Source organism: Ailuropoda melanoleuca, chromosome 10, assembly GCF_002007445.2.
Source record: "Ailuropoda melanoleuca isolate Jingjing chromosome 10, ASM200744v2, whole genome shotgun sequence".
NCBI classification, from domain to species: domain Eukaryota; kingdom Metazoa; phylum Chordata; class Mammalia; order Carnivora; family Ursidae; genus Ailuropoda; species Ailuropoda melanoleuca.
The window spans coordinates 85,230,775-85,241,479 of NC_048227.1; the positions used below are offsets into that span (position 1 = coordinate 85,230,775).

The following is a 10,705-nucleotide window of genomic DNA, read 5'->3' on the forward strand; positions in this document are numbered from 1 at the left end:
TTTCTCAAGAGGAAATATCAAAGCCATATCGATACTTTAAATTGATGTCTACATATCTAAGTTGGATATAAATTTTATACATTTCATTAACAATTCTGTCATGGCTTTCAAAATTGTCTAATATTGAAATCTTTGCATCTCTGCCTTATGCAGAAAATCTGGATCTTTTATAAAACAACTTAGTTGTTGAAGATTCAGATAAAGACCAACTGAGGATATTTGTTTGCAGATTTTTGGGTTTAACCACTTTTATTTAATTACTAAATATATAATTGAGTTATTTGACTGAGGTGACGACGTTTTGCAAGAAGTATTAGGAACTTCCTCTGCAGTTCTTGGGAAAGAATATTCAAACCATTGTTACTTCTTATAGAAAGTCCGGCCCTAAGCACTCCAGAGGCAGTTTAGAAACACTCTGCCACTGCTTACCACAGTCCTAGCTGTTAAAGGAGAAGTCAGAGAGGCACACAAGTAGAGAAGGATGGCTTATGTAACGGAAGGAAATGCAAGTGTAGACCCAGTAAAATTTCAGTTCACTACAGCTGAAGTAAACAAAGTTATATCTTGTTACGTCAGAGTAAAGGGTGAGTGTAGGGAAAGACTTGGAAATCTATGGTCTGTATCTGGTTTTATAATGTTTTTCTCATTCTGGTGGTGATGGCTAATTCCCTTTGGAATATCACTTATGGAGATACTTGGAGATGTTTGGGTAAGGTGAATTCCATCACACAAATGCAACAGGAATGTATTTGGGGAATAATGTGCTAAAATCTGACTATAAGTGACACGACATGGATGTTTGTGAAGTGCACTCCTAAACCATGAGTTTGCATGTTTTGAGAACAAATTGCTATTAAACTAGAATATTTTGGGTCTTTTCCTACATTAAGTAGGAAAACATAGAGCATTTTAAAATGGTGAGTTTTAAATTAGGAAACAACAGCAAAGTATCTAGAGGGACAGAATATGCCAAAGGAAACCCACAAACCACAAGCTAAGACATTGTCACCATGTGGACTGACCACGACAAAATGCTCACTCCCTGTCCCGTCACGAGGGCTGCTTTCAGCCCAGCACTAAATATCATTGCCATAAAAAGGTCAGGGCACTAAAAATGTAGCTATGTTTTCTTCCTAGCGTCTGTTTTCTTTCTTGGCCGCTACAACCCTATGTGAAAAACAAGAACGAAACATGACCTCGGTGATTGTACATCAGGAGCGAGAAGCTGAAGTAAGACAGCCTGTCGAGAGGATGGTGCCCAAAGTTGGTAGCGTTTGCTATCTTTTTGGTGCCATGACAGGGAGAGACAGGTCATGAAGATGATTCACATCTAACCAAGCCAGTCTCTCCTTGCTCAGAAAATTCAATGCTTAGATGAGAGTGCTGATGGTCAATATTGCTACCTTGGCATACAGGCTTCGGAACAGTGTTGGCATCTTGCCAGGTTTTCAAGGCTCTTGGTTGGGGAAGGAGAGCTTGAGCTGCAGGAAAGCAGCCGAATCGGGCACAGGTCTCTTTTCTCGTCTTTATCATCTACCATGTGTACAACAGTTGAGTGAATAAAGAGAAAATTGCTCTGTCTCAACAGTTAGAAGTTTCACGGTTGGTATCCTGGAACCAGAAAGCATCTGACATTTAGGCGCTCTCTTTGCAGTGTTCCAGAGAATATCTGCAATGCAATTGCTGCCTACAGAATTTTTTTGTGAAAGTCCCATTAATGAGAGATGTTTAGCATAAAGACAGATGTGTGCCTTGAACCAGATGTACCTGATGTGTGGAAAGCTCTTCTCCCAGTCTGACATGTAGCTATTTCCTTCTTGTTATGTAGGTCTTTGTTTATACGTCGTTACCTTGTGAGGTTTTCTGACCACCTGGCCCAGTCACCGTGTAAGATACGTTTTATTTTTATCAGAACATTGGCTACTGCCTGCTGTTTTCTTTTATTTTCTATTTTGTTTGCGGTCTGTCTCCCTGCCTCTCACTTGAACTGAAGGCCTGTGGAGGCGGCCACTTTGTCAGTCTGGTTCATTACTGTTGCCCTGTTTCTTTTTTCTTTTTTTTTTAAAGATTTTATTTATTTATTCGACAGAGATAGAGACAGCCAGCGAGAGAGGGAACACAAGCAGGGGGAGTGGGAGAGGAAGAGGCAGGCTCATAGTAGCGGAGCCTGACGTGGGGCTCGATCCCATAATGCCGGGATCACGCCCTGAGCCGAAGGCAGATGCTTAACCGCTGTGCCACCCAGGAGCCCCTGTTGCCCTGTTTCTAGAAGATGGCCAGCCAATGGTAGGTTCTCACTAAACGCTTGTGGAATGAAAGAATTAATATGCTATACGATATAGATATAGTCTGCCAGGATTGAATTCTTGGTGTCCCAGGGAAAGTTATTTGGTCTTACTATTCTGCCTCTCATTCTCTTTCTGTTCACCACCAATATTAAAAGGCATACTGTTGTCCATGTGTAGGGGTTTATGTAAAACTTTTTCTGTGAGCTCAGAAAGGCTTTCTCTAAGGGGATGTAAGATTGTCAGAGAATTTACTTGTAAAAGAAACAAATGAGAACAACTAAGAATGGAATTAACTTTAAAAAAGACAGAATGGCTCCTAGGCCTATACGATTTGATTGATAACAGATATAATGTATTATTTTAAAAAAAGAAGAAGACAAAAATGTTGGTTAGCCATGAACACATTAAAAAAAAAGTCTTGGATGCTGACTGGCTAGTGCCTGTTGACACACCCAAGTACCAGGCCTCTAGGGAGAGGGAATCCGAGCTAACGGGCCTCTGTTCTGAGAGATGGCTGTGTCTGGCCATCTCAGCCTGATGCCATTAAGTATTTGCTTCCTTAACTCACTTCATTTGGCTTCCCAGGGCCCCAGGCAAACTTTGCAGTGTGATTTTCCACAGAGGTGTGCCCACCACAGGAGATGTCCCAGCCGTGTGGACTTGAAGACTTTCAGTCCCTGCAATGGCCATTGCTCATTCCACATAATTAATAAATTGCTTTCAGGCTTATATATCTATCCTGTGAACTTGGTAAATGTGAACTGTCCCTGCAGGAGATGTGCTGACAATTCATACATCGGTGCTGGCTGGGTTCCTGGCAATGCTCTGGGTCCCAGTCAATTCACCAGGATGATGAATGACCTTGCAGCACATGTGCTCAAAGAAAAATGGTATTTGAAATTTTGAATATATCTATATCTATATCTATACTATATCTCCGAATTAGTTACTTAACTGAGTGCAATTTTCTCAGTCTCTCTGTCCCAGAAGGATGGGTATAGGTGAAGCCCAAGTCACTATCCTTCCCTCTCAGCAGAAGGATAATGAACTTGGGGGACAAGTCTTAAAAGTTTAGGTCTCAGGCTCATTCATCCTTGTAGTGCCTCTGCTGGAACAGGTGTTAACATGGGGACACAAGGAGAAATGGTGGTGTTTTCTCTTCATGGAATGCCTTCCCTCACCCCTAAAGCTGAGCGGAGCTCTCCCTGTCTGCCTCCAGAGTCACAGCAAGCTCCTCAGCAGGGGCCCGCGCCAGAATCTGTGGTCCCGGGGCCCAGGGAAGCATGAAGAACCTCTGTTTGCCTGTGTTTGGCTGCATAGAAATATGACCAGGCTTGGCCAAAGAACCAGCTCTGTGACATGTAGCTTGACATCGCCAATCTCTGCTTTCTGAGTGCTTTTCACCAGAGATGGTGTCCTTCCTGATCTCAGTACCTCTCATCTTGCCATTTATATTTTGATCAAATCTCATTGACATGGATGCGTTGCTTCTCTCAAAATCCCTTTTATTTAAGAAATATTTCTTCCTTAGCCAAAATAAGAAAAGGGACGCCATTTCTTTGTGTCAACATTCGTGCTGTAGTTTGATATAAGTTCAAGCAGGACGAGCAGACCTGGGTGTCTTTTATGGAGGCAGTCGAGTGAAACAGTTAGGAATTTTGACTTGAATTTAGGAAAAGCTGGTTTCAAAGCCTTGTTTTGCCACTCACTACCCGTTTGATTCAGGGCACGGTTTTTAGTCTCAGTTTTCCCATCTGCAAAATGGCAGTAGTAACTACTTCAGAGTGTGGCTGTGAGAATTAGACAGATAATGAATTTAGGGTTTGGCTAAGTCTCTGGCTCATAGCAAGCCCTGAATACACACTACTGTTACTGTTCTATCAACCCGGCACTCACTTTTCGATTCCTTTCAGTTCTTCTCAGAAGAACCCTGTTAACCTTGGCCAGTGAGGAGAGCTCCTGTGTTCCAGGGGGAACTTGGCAAAGCTTGCATCTATGTGACCACCTGACCTTTTACTTTCTCATACTTACTCTTTGCTATTCTCATAGCCCTGCCACCTCTCACCCTGTACTTCCCACCTCTAAGGATCTGAACCCTTTTTCACTGTGCCTTGTCTTTTTTTGTGTGCCCACTCCATCCCGAGACTAATAGAGTAACAATTCTGCAGACACTCACTTGGCTTAGCAGAGAAGCCATGAACTAATGGACGGAGTTTCCATAGACTTGACGCCTTAGGATGGAGTTTGTGGATGGACACCAAGGAGGCAGTGGACTGGGACTGTTCTGAGGAGGGGAGTAGTCTCGTAATGAGAGAACTGGGGAGACAGAAGGGTAGGAGCAGAACCCAAGAAATGTCGGTCCTAGATGTTAGGGGCTGGGAGTGAAAATTAGAGAACCCAGGTTGCTTGATGATGGACACCATACTGCCATTTTCCTTGTGTCTTTAGCATTTTGCACGGCATTTCACATAGGGCAGGCTCTCAAATGTAACTGGGTAATGATAACTAGAGGGTAAAATCTGGGAACTATGCTGTTTAAATCATGTATGTGACTGGAAGGCTGTTGATTCACCTGAATCCTGGTTACAGCCTCTCTAAAAGAAGCTTAAAAACAGCCTATTTACTTTGCCTATGTAAAAATTAGATATTAAGAGACATTTATGGGAGCTGCTTCTGGTTTATTAACACCTGGCAACATACTACTTATTATCCTTGTCATTACATTTATATCAGATTAACTCTGCTGTAAATTTTGTCTGACTGCAGTAGCAAACTTTACTTATGCTCCAGATACATTTACAGAATGTGAAGCTTATGCACAGTCACACAGAAGCCCTTCTAGGGTTGCGGCGTCAGACCTCAGGAGCTCAGACTTCATAGAATGTAGCACATGTTCCACCTTCATTCGTTCACAAATTTAAAAAGAAAAAAAAAAAACCCAAACAAACAAAAAAGGAGAAAGTATATTGCTCAGAATTAAAAGCAGGGCAAGGGGAGCCAGAACGGGAACAGTCAGTGCTGAACACTGTGCAGAGCCAACTCCCGGGACACTAAGAACGTGAGGCACTGGGAGAAGGGGAGGAGGGACAGTGAGCAGTGGGGCAAGGAGGGACAACACCACGGGGCCGGCGGGCAGCTGGCATGTTCTCCCCTTCTGGATGCACAGGGAATTACACTTAAAGCCTACTAAAGAGATACGGATTTCCATGGCGCCCTATTCAGTGCCCTAAATTTGGAGTAACAAAACCCAAGCAGTTTAATGATCAAAAGCCTTTATTTTCTCCCCCCAGAGAGTTCATGGAAGAATAAAAATTAGATGTGTGAAATTAACTTCCTACCTCAATAGCATTTGTCCTTTTCATCCTCAAATACATGTTTGTAAACATAAGTTTGTGTTTCACTGCATGTTTTTCTTCTAGTTCATATCAGAGTTTCCTACCTCTAACCACTTGCTGAGCTCTGTACGTTACGTTTTTTTTTGTTTTTGTTTTAGTTGTTTTTGTTTTTGTTTTTTTTGATAGGTTTCAAATCTTCTGTGTTAGGACAAGTTCACCAGAAGGCCATCTCGGGGGAAAGAGTCCTGGGTGAGTGATTCATTACGGTGGTTCTTCCAGGAGAAGCAGGTAGAGGCATAAGGGAAGTAAAGACAGGGAAGGGCATGGGTTCAGCTGGTGCCAGGGAGAACTTTGAAGTGTAACTTATGCCTTGGAATTTGTCCCAAGCAGAATCAAAGCAACTAGGCTTTTATGTTTTATATTTTATAGTCACTGGCTGAGGACTGTGGGATTTGAAGGGTTAGTGGTAGTCACGGTGGGGGTGGTGGAGGGTAAATTTGTAGTCACTTTGAGCTCTTGATGCCTGTAAGCAACCCCTCCAGTGGCCAAGCAGCGTCTCTAAAGGAGAAGCACAGGTGGGGAGGGGAGGATGTGGGCATCCAAGTCCATGTACAGCAAGAGGGGGTACCCAGAAAGTGTTACCAAGGATGACCGGGGATCTGGGTGGACACAGGAAGTGTCCACAACCTCTTCCTGATGCTTTCTGCCCACCACGGTCCACCTTTAATTCACGTCCCTGTGGCTATTTCTCTTTTGGAAGATGTCATGGGTTCCCAGCCTATATTCTTGGATTCCCACAGGCCTCCTCTAGTCAATCCTTGTGTTCAGAGAGCTTTCTAAATTGCAAATCTAGTAGTGCTAATCTGGTGCTTAAAACCCTTCAGTCATTGCCTGCTTAACATGGCTTGCCTGATGCTCTGATCCCTGACCCCAGCCTCCTAGGACGGGCCCCTGACAGCCCTGTGGTAGTCCTTGCTGTCCTCTGACCTCTGGGATTTTGTAAAGCGATGCTCCCTGACTGGAAAGACCTTCGTCCATCTCCTCACCTGGCTCACTGTTACTCTCCTTTGAAGATCCCTCCTAATCTTCATGGCCTCTGACTTCCCACTACACTCTGGCCTCACACTGTTAGACTTGCCCCATTCTATTTCCCCACCAGACCGTTTTATTTCCCCATCAGGCATTTCTCTTTAAGAGAGCCATGTGCTCTGTTCATCTCTGATCTCATCGTTTTTGGATTCTAATAGAAGACAAGGTGAAATGAAGGAGGAGTGGGGATCTGTCTTTGCAGGTATCTGCAGAATGAATGTGGTCTGCAGGTTTCAAAAGCCTCATTCTTTATGTGTTAGATCATGGGAGCCAGGCAGAGGGTTGGTCAGCTCTGTGTGTCAAATAAAGGGCTGAAGGTACATTGTCACATGAAGTGCCCCCTACATGAGGACTGAGGGGAATGTTATTATCCAAGCCTCAGATGATTACGTCGATGTCTCTGGAGATCAGAGGGACCCATTCTTTTATCAGAGATTTTCTGGCTTCCTGATGGTTTTACCTCTCAAGAAAAAAATGTCGATCCCATGTTCAATTTGGCCAACATCTACAACAAAAGTGCCAGAGCGGGGCACCTGGGTGGCTCAGTCAGTTAAGCATCTGCCTTTGGCTCAGGTCATGATCCCAGGGTCCTGGAATGGAGCCCAGCATCAGCTCCCTGCTCAGTGGGGGGTCTCCTTCTCCCTTTTCTCCCTGCTCATGCTCTCTCTTGCTATCTCTGTCACTCTCTCTGTCTCTTTCTCGAATAAATAAATAAAATCTTAAAATAAAAGTGGGTGAGATATTTAAGCCAATTAAACATATATTATGGAAGGCCTTGGACCTGGCCAAGACCTGGCACTGTGCTAGGTATGAGGTATGCAAAGATGAATAAAGCATGGAAACGGATTGTTATGATTTGAACTATGCTCCCCCCAAATTCATATGTTGAAATCCTAACCTTCAGTACCCTGTCTGGAGATAGGGTCATTGCACATGTCATCATAACTAGGGTAGGATGGGCCCCAACCCCACTGACTGGTGTCCTTATAAAAAGAATGCCATACAAAGATAGGCCTGCACACAGGGAGAGGAGCACAGGAATGTGAAGGTGGAAATGGGGGTACAAACAGGGTACCTCAACAGATTGCCAGCAAGCCAGCAGAAGCTAGGAGAAGGGCATGGAACAGATTCTTTCTCACAGCTTTCAGAAGGCATCAACCTTGCTGACACCTTGATCTCAGGCTTGTAGCTTCAAGAGCTATGAGACAATAAGTTTCTGTGGTTAAGCCACTCAGTTTGTAGTAATTTGTTATGACAACCCTAGCGAAGTAATACACTAATTCTAATCAACTCCAAGACAGACATAAAAATAGGATGTTATAATGTGATGGGACTCGTAGCAGAGACATGTACAAGGTCCAGATGCAGCACAGAGAAGGCTGTGAGTTTTGTGGACGTGTACACAGGCCAGTGTGGGGTGGAGTGGGGTGGGGGTGCTGTATGGTGAAGGTTGCCGAGTGAAGAAACTGTTTGAGCTAGGTTTTGAAAGCCCAAGATGATTAAGACTGATCTCTCTGTACGGCAGTTATGGCATTCACAGATAAAGCCAACTACTGTGCAATATTACCCCCATTTCCTCGTAATGAGTTTTGGCGGGAGCAGTGCAGAGAGGCTGCCGCAGATATGGAAGTGAGCAGGTGGCTGTGGGGCCTGACGGGAGCCGGTAAACAGCCTCTGACCCTGCGCCAAAGGGTGTCGCACCATTCCCCCTCCCCACCTCTTTGTAGCACACCTTTGTTCTCTCCTACCTTTTATCTTTTTTCCTTTGAGTAAATTTGTTTACTCCGCAGAAGAGAACAGGGAAGGACTAGGCCAGTTGCCTGGGGCAGATGGTGCAATGTTAGCAGACAGGCAGAAAGCAGAACTCCCAGCTCCCGCCTTTCCCCGCCCCACACGGTCCAGCAACACTCTTCACACTAAATAGCATCAAATAAACATTAATAAAGGGAAATTGAAACACAGGTCCATGGAAAAAATAGTCAGGGAAGGAACCCCCGACTGATAGAAATGATTTCATGTTTTCAGGTCTAAGTGAATTAAATTCCAATATTGAAAGAACTTGCAGAAATGACCGATAAACCACTGAGGAGAAATTATTTTCAGTTTCTTGCTTGTTTGTTTGTTTTTTAAGAAATTTTGGATAATATGAAATGTGCCTGAAGCCTGGAGAAGAACAAACGTTGCTCTCATATTGAAAGAAATACAAAAGATAAACTCATGGAAAGTGCAAGTTCATGTTGATTTCTTGCGGGCTTTTTTTCTTAAATTTTATTTTATCTATCCGTATACAAAAATACAAAGGAGAAAGGAGGGAGGGAGGGGCAAAGAGAAAAATGAAGGAAGGGAGAGTTAGAGGGACAAAGAAAAGAGAAGGGAGACTAGAGCAGAAAAAAACAAGAAGAGAGAGTAAGAGGTTCCTTCGATTTATGAAAATTACCTGAAGTTTGCAGGGTACACACGACTCAATTTGCCTGCAGTTGTGACCTCAATAATCCTGCAAAATTTCAGGACGGGCTATTAAGTCAACATAATGTATGCCTTGACAAAATAAAGGAGATGACTAATAAGAACCAGAGAAGGTTAATTAAGAAAAAAAGTCATGCTTAACTTGGAGCACCCTTCCTTTTCCATTTCCTTTGCCTTGTCTTTTCTCATTTCCCCAGAGTGGAATCCACCCTCATGTCACCCAGTGATGCAGCACCACCCATACCAGACAGAATGTGACGGTCAGTCTCCAAGCTCTACACACCATTCTCCGGAAGTCAATCCTACCAGGAGAACAGGAAGCGCTGGTCGTGCTGCTCCCCGTCAGTCCCTGAGTTGCAATTTTTTGCTCTCCAAGTTCCCCATCCTGACGCCTCCTTAACTGGCTTTGTCTCCTTCCAGTACCCATACATCCTGGGCTTCTGAGTTAGCCACATTCCCTTTGGTCCTGTTTTGAGAACCTTGCCCATCCGAGAACTGGCTGCTGGCTTACTTTTGTCCGTTGATGTCTCTAGGGTCTGCATCCTTGAGTGATGGGCGGGACCAAGAAACCTCCACGTGGTCCACCTTCAGATGCAGACTACATCTGTTTTGGATTCTCATACTCTTCTCCCCCCAGTGGGATCATTCCTGCTTTTTGAACTATGTCACTGTAATTCCTTTATTCTATCATAATTGGACACCAACTCTTTGAAACACATTATTGCCTTGGGGTGAAGAGCAGGATAAGAATGACGGAGATTTTTATCTCTAAAAAATATAAGTCAGATCATCTCTCTCTCTTGCTTCAAATCTTCTAAAGGCTTTACATCACACTTAGAATAAAATCTCAACTCTTTTCCATGGCTTGCAAAGATCAACATAATGTGGCCACTGCCTACTTCTCTTCTTAAACAAGTCAGACTTGTTCCTGCCTCAAGGCCTTTGAACTTGCCTGCTCTCTTCCCTTAGATCTTCACATTTCTGGATTTTTCACTTCATGCAAGTTTCAGTTTAAGTGTAACCTCTAGGAAGAAACCTTCCCGACTACCCTGTCTAAATCAGCCCTCTTCGCCGCTGCTCAGCCCTCATCAATACGGTGTTTTTTCAGTCTTCCTAGCACTTAATAAATGCCCTCAAGAATATTGTGTGTATTTATTTGCTTCCCTTGTTTATTTCCCTTTTCTCGACTCCCAGAATGTAATCTTCATGAAAGCAGCGCTCTATCCTCAGCACCTGGATAGTTCGTGGTATATGGTAGGTGCTCAATAAATGTTGGAATGAATGACTGAATGGATCTTTGTTCTGTACTTACTGGCTACATGGCCATAGATTAATTGCCTCCATGGGCTTTAATCCCTATCTCTACCATGTGGTTAGCAATTCCCGTCTCATCAGGATTTTGTGAGAGTTGAATGAAATTACACAGGTAAGTTATCTGGAGCAGAGCAGGGAATAGAAAAGACACACAATAACTCCCAGTTGGGCTTATTATGACATGCTAGTCTCTAAGAAAGGCCATGGGAACAC

At 43.7% G+C, this 10,705-nt stretch overlaps 1 long non-coding RNA gene across 1 annotated transcript; it reads left to right on the forward strand.

Moving 5' to 3' along the window:
• The first annotated feature begins 2,206 nt into the window (after window positions 1–2,206).
• LOC117804174 lies at window positions 2,207–10,348 on the forward strand. Its single transcript, XR_004628491.1, has 3 exons — window positions 2,207–2,286; window positions 5,810–5,872; window positions 9,376–10,348. It is a non-coding gene; the product is annotated as an uncharacterized LOC117804174 (long non-coding RNA).
• The last annotated feature ends 357 nt before the right edge of the window (window positions 10,349–10,705 follow it).